Consider the following 10,991-nt stretch of genomic DNA (forward strand, 5'->3'; position numbering starts at 1 on the left):
TTTTTGTTTTTTTCCTTCACAGCAAATAAATGTAGCTAATAATAAGCATTATTCAATTTGAGTAATGCTAACTCTATGCTATTTGTTTTCATTTAGTACAATCAGTATTCTGAATGGAGCAGTCCTTTAAGAAATTTGTCATCTACTTAGCAGTCGCATAATTCAGTCATATTTTGACCACAAATGCTAGATGGCAACATCCATCACTTCTTCATACAGATAGGCCAAATGAAAGAGCGTGCGAGGGAGAGGGAGAAAGAGAGAGAGAGAGAGAGAGAGAGAGAGAGAGAGAGAGAGAGAGAGAGAGAGAAAGTGTGAGAGAGAGGAAAATCAATTCTGATGTTTCAGTGATTACATTCATCTTTTGAGTGAAAGGCAAAATTATATATATATATATATATATATATATATATATATATATATATATATATATATATATATATATATATATATATATATTTAAGCTTAACACAGAGACACTATTTAAAGGTCACATGTGGTTCCTTGTCATTCTCCACACATTGGGGATTTTTTCCTTTAGAGTATGTTCCTCTCAAGAGTTCTCCTGTACTTGGGGGTTCATTTACAGTTTTTGAGACTTAGCTCTAATGTTTGTTCCAAGACACTGAACATTTTCTTCTCTTCAGTCTTGGTCCCCCTTAAGCTTGGTTTGCACAGCATTACTGGCATATAATATTATTAATATATTACAAGGCACAATGTAGGAAATTATCTTGATTCTGTGGCATGTCATATCATGTATTCTTTTGTGTTTTTTTAAAAAAAGCACAAATAAAAAGACAAAGGACTGTTTGGTATCATATTTGGTATTTCAAGGCCAACAAAGATTGGCTGTAATGAAAAGAGAAAAAATCAAGTATATATATATATATATTCCGATCAGCCATAACATGAACACTACATCCTTGTTTCTTCACGTCACCACCATGTAACCAGTCACCAGTGTCACTGCAGCACTGAGAAGAATCCATCACATGGATCAGACCTGCTCTCTGTTGTCATGTGGATGTCCTGACCATTGAAGTACAGCGTAAAAAGGGGCAAACAAAGTGGACAGAGCAATGGACTACAGTCTGTAATTGAAGAAATACAAACCGGATTCCAAAAAAGTTGGGACACTAAACAAATTGTGAATAAAAACTGAATGCAATGATGTGGAGATGGCAAATGTCAATATTTTATTCGTAATAGAACATAGATGACAGATCAAAAGTTTAATCTGAGTAAATGTAATATTTTAAAGGAAAAATATGTTGATTCAAAATCTCACAGTGTCAACAAATCCCAAAAAAGTTGGGACAAGTAGCAATAAGTGGCTGGAAAAAGGAAATTGAGCATATAATGAACAGCTGGAAGACCAATTAACACTAATTAGGTCAATTGACAACATGATTGGGTACAAAATGAGCTTCTCAGAGTGTCAGTGTCTCTCTGAAGCCAAGATGGTAAGAGGATCACCAATTCCACCATTGTTGTGCAGAAAGATAGTGCAGCAATACCAGAATGGTGTTACCCAGCGTAAAATAGCAAAGACTTATAAGTTATCATCATCAACCGTGCATAACGTCATCAAAAGATTCAGAGAATCTGGAACAATCAATGTGTGTAAGGGTCAAGGCCATAAAACTCTACTGGATGCTCATGATCTCCGGGCCCTTAAACGTCACTGCACCTCAAACAGGAACGCCACTGTCAAGGAAATAACAGAATGGGCTCAGGAATACTTCCAGAAAGCATCGTCAGTGAACACAATCCATCGTGCCATCCGCCGTTGCCAGCTGAAACAGTGCAAAGAGGAAGCCATTTCTAAGCAAGCTCCACAAGCTCAGATGTTTGCACTGGGCCAGGGGTCTTTTAAAATGGAGTGTGGCAAAATGGAAGACTGTTCTGTGGTCAGATGAGTCATGATTTAAAAATGTTACATTTACTCAGATTAAACTTTTGATTTGTCATCTATGTTCTATTACGAATAAAATATTGACATTTGTCATCTCCACATCATTGCATTTAGTTTTTATTCACAATTTGTTTAGTGTCCCAACCTTTTTGGAATCCGGTTTGTACATAGTGCTCCTGTCGTGTCAGTGGAGCTGAAAGAATGAACAGCTGATACAGTTCCCTGTGGTCTTGAATAGATGATGTGCTTGGTCAAAATAAAACAAATATCAAACACCATAACTGCGTTATCACTGTCTGTTCCTTTAAATGAGAATAAGTCACTGCTCAGTTCAGCATGAGAGCTGAGGAGTGAGGAGTAAGGAGCTGAAGCTCTGGTTTTTAGCCATTTTCACTTGGTTCTCTTTCTTCTCCATTCATGTTTTCTCCATACATAGCCACCATTTGCTCCATTTAATCTTGTCTTTATGCTCATACATGAATGCAGGTGCAGTGCTGTGATTGTGCTCATTACTCCTAATTCCTAGGTCTTATCTGGAACCAGGTAACATGGAACGGGTCTACTTCCGCTCCATGCAGGCTCTCCACTGGTGTCCCTCAAGGTTCTGTGCTAGGTCCTCTTCTCTTTTTATTGTATACCCATTCTCTTGGTGATATAATTACTTCTCATGGTTTCTCTTACTACTGTTATGCTAATGACACTCAACTAATGCTTTCCTTCACACCTTCTGACACTCAGGTTCACATCTTATCATGTCTGACTGACATCTCTTCTAGGATGACAGCTCACCACCTGAAACTCCATCCTAGAAAGACTGAGCTGCTTTTCATCCCTGGAATGGCTGTCTCTCACCAAGGTCTTGCTATCTCATTTGATAACTTCTCAACTGTTCCATCTGGAGATACAAGGAGCCTTGGTGTGATTCTGGATGACCAGCTATTGTTCGCAACCCATATCGTGACTCTTTCATGCAGATTCCTACTGTACAACATCCGGTGGATCTGATCCTTTTTTTCTCAGGAGGCTGCCCAGGTGCTTGTTCACTCTAGTCATTTCAATGCTTGACTACTGCAACTCACTCCTGGCTGGTCTTCCTCTGCGGGTCATCAGGCCCCTCCAGCTGATCCAGAATGCAGCTGCACAGCTTGTCTTCAGTCTTTCAAAGTTCACCCACATCACTCCACTGCTGTGCTCTCTTCACTGGCTTCCAGTAGTTGCCCGCATTGGGTTTAAAACTTGCCTACAAAGCCAAAAACAGACTAGCCCCTCCCTACCTTATAGCAATGGTCAAGAGTCCATAGAGGCATAGAGTCGGATTGTACCTCAAGCTTCAAGTACAGCTCCACTTGACCTGCCATCCCCAAAGTCACATGGAGGACTAGCGTCAACTCTTCTCAGTCTTGGCACCCAGATGGTGGAACGAACCTCCACTGGCTGTCCAAACAGCAGAGTCTCTTGCGGTCTTCAAACACAGACTGAAGACCCATCTCTTTGTCACCCACGAACATGTTTTTGCACTTATCTGCACTTAACTCCTTTCTATGAGCACTGACTAGTTTGAGCACTGACTAGATTGTATTGTGTATTGCACTTAGTACATTTTGTTCTTTCTAGGTATCAGCACTGGCCTTGTTCTGACAAGCATCTAAGCTCAGAGGGAATTTGGACCCTAACCTATTTGCACTACATAGGATATACATTCTGTCTGAACATTAAGCACTTTTGTAAGTCTTTGTAAGCACTTTTGCTGTAAATGTAAATGAGTGGAGAAAATCAGACATGGAGCCAGGACAACTTTAATGTGTCTGAACCCTACATAAGATCCAGCACAAAATCAGAACATTTTATTCTATGTTTTCAGACAAGAATTAGGGGGTGATCTATATCCCCAAATTAATGTTATTTTTTTAAGTAACACATCCACTTTCTTTAAGTAGTTTTCCTTCTTCGTTCAACTCAATGATTCTTCTCTTTTTTTTAGGAATTGTTTCTGAAACACACCCCCACCCTTTGTTGATACACATTCAAGGGCTGAACCTTCATCTCTGGGCAAGCTGGTTTGGCAATATGTCTGTTGTCGGAAGCAGTATACAAATAAAACTGTAGAAATTGAAAATGAAATTGTGCAAGTGCAGACAATACCCATCACACATACAAAAAAACCAACAACACATCACACACAAAAAAATGTCTTGAATACAAACAGAATCCTCTTTGTTATTCCAAACTATTATTATGCATTTCAGAAAGGCAAACTAGAGTATGCAACGGTATTCTGCCGAAATCTATCCAGGCAAATTGCACTGTGTTGTCTGGTATTACTTATGCCCTCCACTTGATAGCAGCTGCAATATCCAGTGGCAACAAAGCTTCCGTCTTAAAAATCGATATGTGGGACCCCACAACCAACCATCAACAGCAAGAAATCAGAAATTTCATTTCACACACCGGCCTGCAGCTTGGTCCCAATGCATTCTACTGGGAGGGAGGGAGTGAGGGATGAAGGAAGAAAGAAAAGAGGGAAGACAATACAATCAGAAGCACTAAAGGCTTTCAGGCAATAACTGAGATGAGCCTCACACTTTCCACCACCTGTGAAAAATCAATGCAAGGGAATGGATACCTTGCTATGTAAACATCAAAAAGGTGTTTCCAAAAAATAATAATAATAATAAAATGAAAAACCAGCACTACTGAGTATTCAGTTTTTTTATATTAATTCCTTAACACTTCAATACCATCCAGCATCATATCTGCCATTGACTAATTGGCCACTTATCAGAAACACTTCCCTCACAGTATGCCACATTTCTGACCACAGAGCTACTGCTGTCTGGATATACTTTTTAGAATTGTGGGATGTTTCCAGTGTAGTGGCCAGTAATACAAAGCATATGGTTGGCAGGGGGGTGTTCTAATAAAGTGGCATGCGTGTGGAAGTCGCAGGCAGATTTTTCTAATGAATTGGCCAAGAAGAAAATGGAATAAAATGCATAAAGGCAAAACAACCTGTGAAAGCTGTGGCTATTGGCATTTGGAACAAAAATCCTCTGCTCTTGTTCATTACTAATGGCCAGTAAGGAGTGTCCTTGTAATATGAGGACCTCAGATTAACCTCTTGCATGTTTATCATCAAATAGGTGACCTTTTGTGAAATAGCAGACGTCGCTGTATGTCTTTGCTCCCTTAATTTTTTCATCCATTTGTTTGACATTTTGAAAATAGCGTGTTATTAATTCAAGGTTGAAGAGTGTTACTTTAATGGTCTCATGCTGTAATTATTTCTTGTGTGATGATTTTTTTTCCATTTTCTATCCTCACGTAATTATTTTTGTATGTTTGAATAAGCTTAAAACACATATAGACACCTGCTTGGCCAAAATGTCACATACATATGTGTTTCAAGGCAGCCACAAGAGCATTAGTGAGGTCATATACTGATGTTAAATGATTAGTTATGGATCATAACTCATCCCAAAGTTATTGGATTGTGATCAGGGTGATTGAACGCCATCCAGAACCTCTGGGATCAGTTGGAGGAAGCACAGTTGTATTGATCTACAGCTCAGTGCTGGGGTTATTATATCCATCTAGCTGACACTTGACGTTGATCATGATCTTATTCAGCATTCCTTTTTGTTTCAAGCTTCTCTACAGCTTCTGAACATTTGTGTTGATAATGGGTGGAGCTTAATGGAAAAATAACAGTTTTTTTTAATTCATTTTTCTATGATATGACATCTTTCACACACATTCATATCAAGGAGAACAGTTAATCTCGTGAGTGGTTACATCTGACAAAAGCAATCACAGCAGATATACATGCGCATACTACTGTTCACTATGATGGGCCTTGAATAGAAAAATGAATTATTCATGAATGGTGTGGCATTAAATTATATTGTATTATATTTACTCACCTAGCCCTCACAGTCACACAGGCCATTGATTATCTTTCAGGAGGAGCTGCTGCTGGACTTACAATCACATTGTTCCAGAGTCTTTTTCTTTACTATTTCTTTAGAAGTGCAGCTATCGCCCTGAAACCTATTCTTTTTTGGATTACCTACTTTGTGTGTCAATTTGTGTCACCCTTCATACACATATGTTCATAAAGAATAAAATGTTACCATGAAGGTAGCCATCAGCACCAGTGCGTTCAATAAAAAGTAAACATTTGTGATGGAAAGTAAAATGTGGAAATCTCTCTATCCACCCATGATTTCTCACTTGTTTTCCTTCAGTAAGAAATAGCTGTTTTGTGTGAATTACTATATTTAACCCTCTATTGCATGATATATGAAATAATGGAGTAAAAAAATATTTGCAAACATTTTTTTACATTCCATAGAGCATAATGAACAATTATAATAATAAAGTAAAAAAAAATAATGGTAATAGGGGGTTGATTGTTACTTTGGCACAACAACATGCAATAATGATAATAAATTGGAAACGTGCATTTTACTACATTTGCAATTTTATTTTAGAAAAATTGGTGACTCAAAAGTGTCCGTAGGTGTGAGTGTGAGTGTGTTGCCCTGTGAAGGACTCGTGTATTCCCGCCTTGCACCCAGTGATTCCGGGTAGGCTCTGGATCCACCGCGACCCTGAACTGGATAAGGGTTACAGACCACTACAGTTGACTGGATTCAGGCAACATCATAGTACAGAGACAGCTCTAGTCAAGATAACAAATGATCTTCTTCTTGCCTCTGATCAAGGCCACGTATCCCTGTTGGTGCTTCTTGACCTAAGCGCAGCCTTCGATACAATAGACCACAATATTCTCATAGAAAGGTTAGAAAACATGGTTGGAATCACAGGGACAGCCCTATTATGGTTCAAATCTTACTTAACGGAACGTTATCAATTCGTAAAAGTAAACAATCTAAATTCAAATTATTCTAAAGTAAGATTTGGAATTCCACAAGGCTCTATTTTAGGACCATTATTATTTACATTATACATGTTACCGCTAGGCACAGTTATAAGAAACCATGACATTAACTTTCACTGTTACGCAGACGACACACAATTGTATATTTCAGCCAAGCCCGATGACAAACACAGATTAAAGAAAATAGAGGACTGTGTAAAAGACGTGAAAGGCTGGATGTTGCGTAACTTCCTCCTTCTAAACAGCAACAAAACAGAGGTCCTGCTTTTGGGTCCAAAAGTGACAAGAAATAAATTATCAGATTTAATTTTAGATCTAGCTAACTTTCCAGTTAAACCTGGTTCAGCAGCAAAAAATCTTGGTGTCATAATTGACCCGGATTTATCATTTGATCAACACATAGGTAGTATCACTAGGACAGCTTTTTTGCATCTTCGCAATATTGCTAAGATAAAAATGCCTTATCCCTCCAGGACGCAGAAACATTAGTACATGCCTTTATTACTTCAAGGCTTGACTACTGTAACGCACTACTGTCAGGATGCACCAGCAGCAATTTAAGAAAACTTCAACTAGTTCAAAATGCTGCAGCTAGGGTCCTCACTAAAACTAGAAAATTTGAACATATCAGCCCAGTTTTATCATCACTTCATTGGCTGCCTGTTAAATTCCGCATTGACTACAAAATTTTGTTATTAACATATAAAGCTCTACATGGGCTTGCTCCTGAATATCTTCAAGATACAATTTCCTATTATGAGCCCCCACGTTCACTCAGATCACAGAATACTGGATTTTTAAATGTTCCCAGAATTCAGAAGGCCTCAGCTGGGGGAAGAGCCTTTTCTTATAAAGCCCCCCAACTCTGGAATGATCTTCCAAAAAATGTTCGGGACTCAGACACAGTCGCAATCTTCAAATGTAGGCTAAAAACTCATTTGTTTAGTTTATCATTTGGTAGCTAATGCTCCCCCATAGATAAAGGCGGCAGATCCGGGGGGTCCATGGACACAGGGAATTATAGTATACTGAGACGCTGGTGCTGTCGTCCCGCCGCTTCTCGCGATCACTCAGGTTTGTTGACGGTGGAGCGGAGGGATGCCAGTGTTTCAGGATGCTCCCGTGTCTGTGTGTCCTCCTGGTTCTCTCCTTTTAGTTAATGCTGTCATAGTCAGATCTGCCGGAGTCATTAGCCACACTCTGGAAATTTTCATATTTTCTACTTTACAAACACAAAACAGTTCAAAACTAATTCCATCCCTTTACATCTTTCCGAGTAAACGACTGCCCACCTGTCTGTCTAGACACTGATGGATGACTGTCGAGATCCTCCTCCACGCTTCAGACCAGCTGCCCACGCTCCAGCAACCACCAAGTGCCTTGAAGCTGTCCCTACACTGAAGTTCTCATGGACTACTAACTATCATCACCAGTAGATTGACCAGAGGAGGATGGGTCACCCCTTGTGAGCCTTGGTTCCTCCCAAGGTTTCTTCCTCAGCTGGGGGAGTTTTTCCTTGCCACTGTCGCCCCTGGCTTGCTCACTTGAGGGTTTTACATTTGTCTTTACATTTCATGTCAAATCTTGTCTTACTGGAATTCTGTGAAGCTGCTTTGTGACAACATCAGTTGTGAAAAGCGCTATATAAATAAATTTGATTTGATTTGATTTGACTGGACGCGTCCAGCGGTGGCAATCTTTTGAGAGCTTCTGAACACAACCCAACCCATCATGCACTGCACTCACAATTGAAATGAAAAGAATCCATTGAGGCAAAGTAAGGGCAGTTGGACTTTGATTAAATTATTTTCACACATTTTGTTACCTTCCATAGAGCACAATGAACAATTATAATAGTAATGTAATAAAGAATAATGATAATAGGGGTGTCACACCCTGGCCCTGTCTTGTCTGTTGTTTCCAACATGTGCTCACGTAGCACATGGCTCTTTGCTGTTGCTGTCTCCGCCCTAGTCCCTCCTTAGTTCCTCCTCCTCGTCAGTGTCTCATTTGTAATCCTGCCTCGGTCTCAGGTGTCCTTGTGTGTATTTAAATTCCTTTGTCTCACTTCCTGTTGTTGGACATTTGATTTGTCTCGTCTGTTCTTCGCTCCACTTTCACAGGACTGTTGGTTTTGTCTGTTCCTCATTCTCATCCCTTTCAAATCAGTTTGTCTCTTTTGTCTGTTTTCCCTTCAAGCTGGTACCTCTCTCGTCTGTTTCCCTTTCTGTGCCCTGTTTGCCCTGTTTAGCTCTCTAGTCTGCCTGTCCCGTTCGCCCTCTTTAGCTCTTTGTCTGTTTAGCTTCCTCTGTCTAGGTCTTCCTTTAGCCAAGTCTGTCTATCTGTTTTGTTGCCTTTTGTTTCAATAAAAGTGTACTGTGTTATAGCGTGTGTATCCGCCTTCGTCAGTCCACCCGGTCCTGACAAGGGAGTCGATTTAAGTATGCTACTTTGGCACAACAACATGCAATAATGGTAATGAATTGAACATTTATTTGCTATTTATTTTATAACAAATCACATTTTATGAAAGAATTGATTATACAACTACATTTAAAAGGCCATTTTTACTGACAAAATAATACAGTTAGTATCAGCTGTTAGTAGAGGGTTGTTACCTACAAGCAACAATGTGCAAAAAAAGAATATCAATTGTATTCATTCATTGTCAGTCCAGTCTTTATGTATCTCTAAAAACATGTATCTCTATTTTTGTCAGATTTTAGTTTACTACATAATTTAAACACAGAAGTTGTCCCTCTCACTATGTGAAAATTTCATGATGAATGGACCAATAGAAATGCTCCAAATTTACTTGGAATAAAATCTTTTTAAATTGACACATTCTTTACATTGAAATTTTTTTTCGTTCTCCTGTAAAGTTGCTATTTTGGAGACACGTGTTATTGATTGGACAGCAACGATATATAAGGACAATTTAAGCCTCATCATTGATGACTGGTTGATGACTGGTATTCAATATTCGGTCCGAATATCAAGTCATACATTTCACACATTTTTAATTAGTAATATTTTAATACCTAGACTTTCAGTCAAATCATGTGACAGGGTCACCTTGTGCAGCATTAAGAGTGTTGTCTGAGTAGGGCATCAAGCCCCTGCTGATTTTCAAAATTTCCATTAATATTTCTTATAAGGAAAACCTGCTTAGACCTGGAATCTCTATAAGGGCATGCCACAAATTTTAATGATTTTAAAGATCTGTTTTTGGGCAAAATACAAAAAGATGCATAATCACAGATATGCCCTCATCAGAATGTGGCCTAAATATGTTAGGCTTTCTAACATATTTCTTGGAGGTTTTATTATATGGCATCTCAGTGTACCTGTCATATGACAGACTGAACTGGTTAGAAATGATAAAATGATGATTGAGGTGTGCGAACCCACACACACACACACACACGAGAGAGAGAGAGAGAGAGAGAGAGAGTCCACATAAGAAAAAGTCTTGGAAATCCAATCAGTTTTTCCATCTACTGGATTTGATTAAAGTGGTCTTTAATAACAAAAAGAAAATAGATCTTATACATATATAGAAAAAATATATACACTGTAACTTCCCATTTAATTTCTGAGTGGGACTATGTGCCGCATCTGGTCAGTGCTTCTGAAAAGATTTTTACAGGAGATGGAGAGGCTGGATGTCTACAAATACCAATTTACATTTTAATGCAAAAACATCTATCCAAAACATCAGGCACCTGTTCACTTGCTTTGGTCCCAGCTGCAGCTGGCCAGTGGAATGAGAAGTAATTGAAAATTATTGCCATAAAAGGAGAAGACTGGGGTCGTAATCATTAATCTGATCCTTTTTAGTGCTGGCTGTATAGTGAAAGCAGTGTCACAAAAAGACCTGTGACCATTTTAGTCAAGTCTACAAACTATAAAATCTTTAGGGACAATTACAGATGAAAGACAGACTGAGAGTGCAATGGATTTTTATTCAAATTCATGAAGCTCACCATTGAGTAACATGAGTGTGTATGATTGAGTGTTGTACTAGAAGATCACATTAGCTAGCAGGCTAACAGTTTCACACACCGATATTGCATTTCCTTAATGTGGTCATTTTCTCTCTGTGCCTTAGTAAGAACCTTAGTGTTGCTGTGTTATCACTTATTTTTTATTTATTTTCCCTTCATTTGTTGT

The sequence above is a fragment of the Hoplias malabaricus genome, chromosome X2, assembly GCF_029633855.1.
Source record: "Hoplias malabaricus isolate fHopMal1 chromosome X2, fHopMal1.hap1, whole genome shotgun sequence".
Taxonomy (NCBI): domain Eukaryota; kingdom Metazoa; phylum Chordata; class Actinopteri; order Characiformes; family Erythrinidae; genus Hoplias; species Hoplias malabaricus.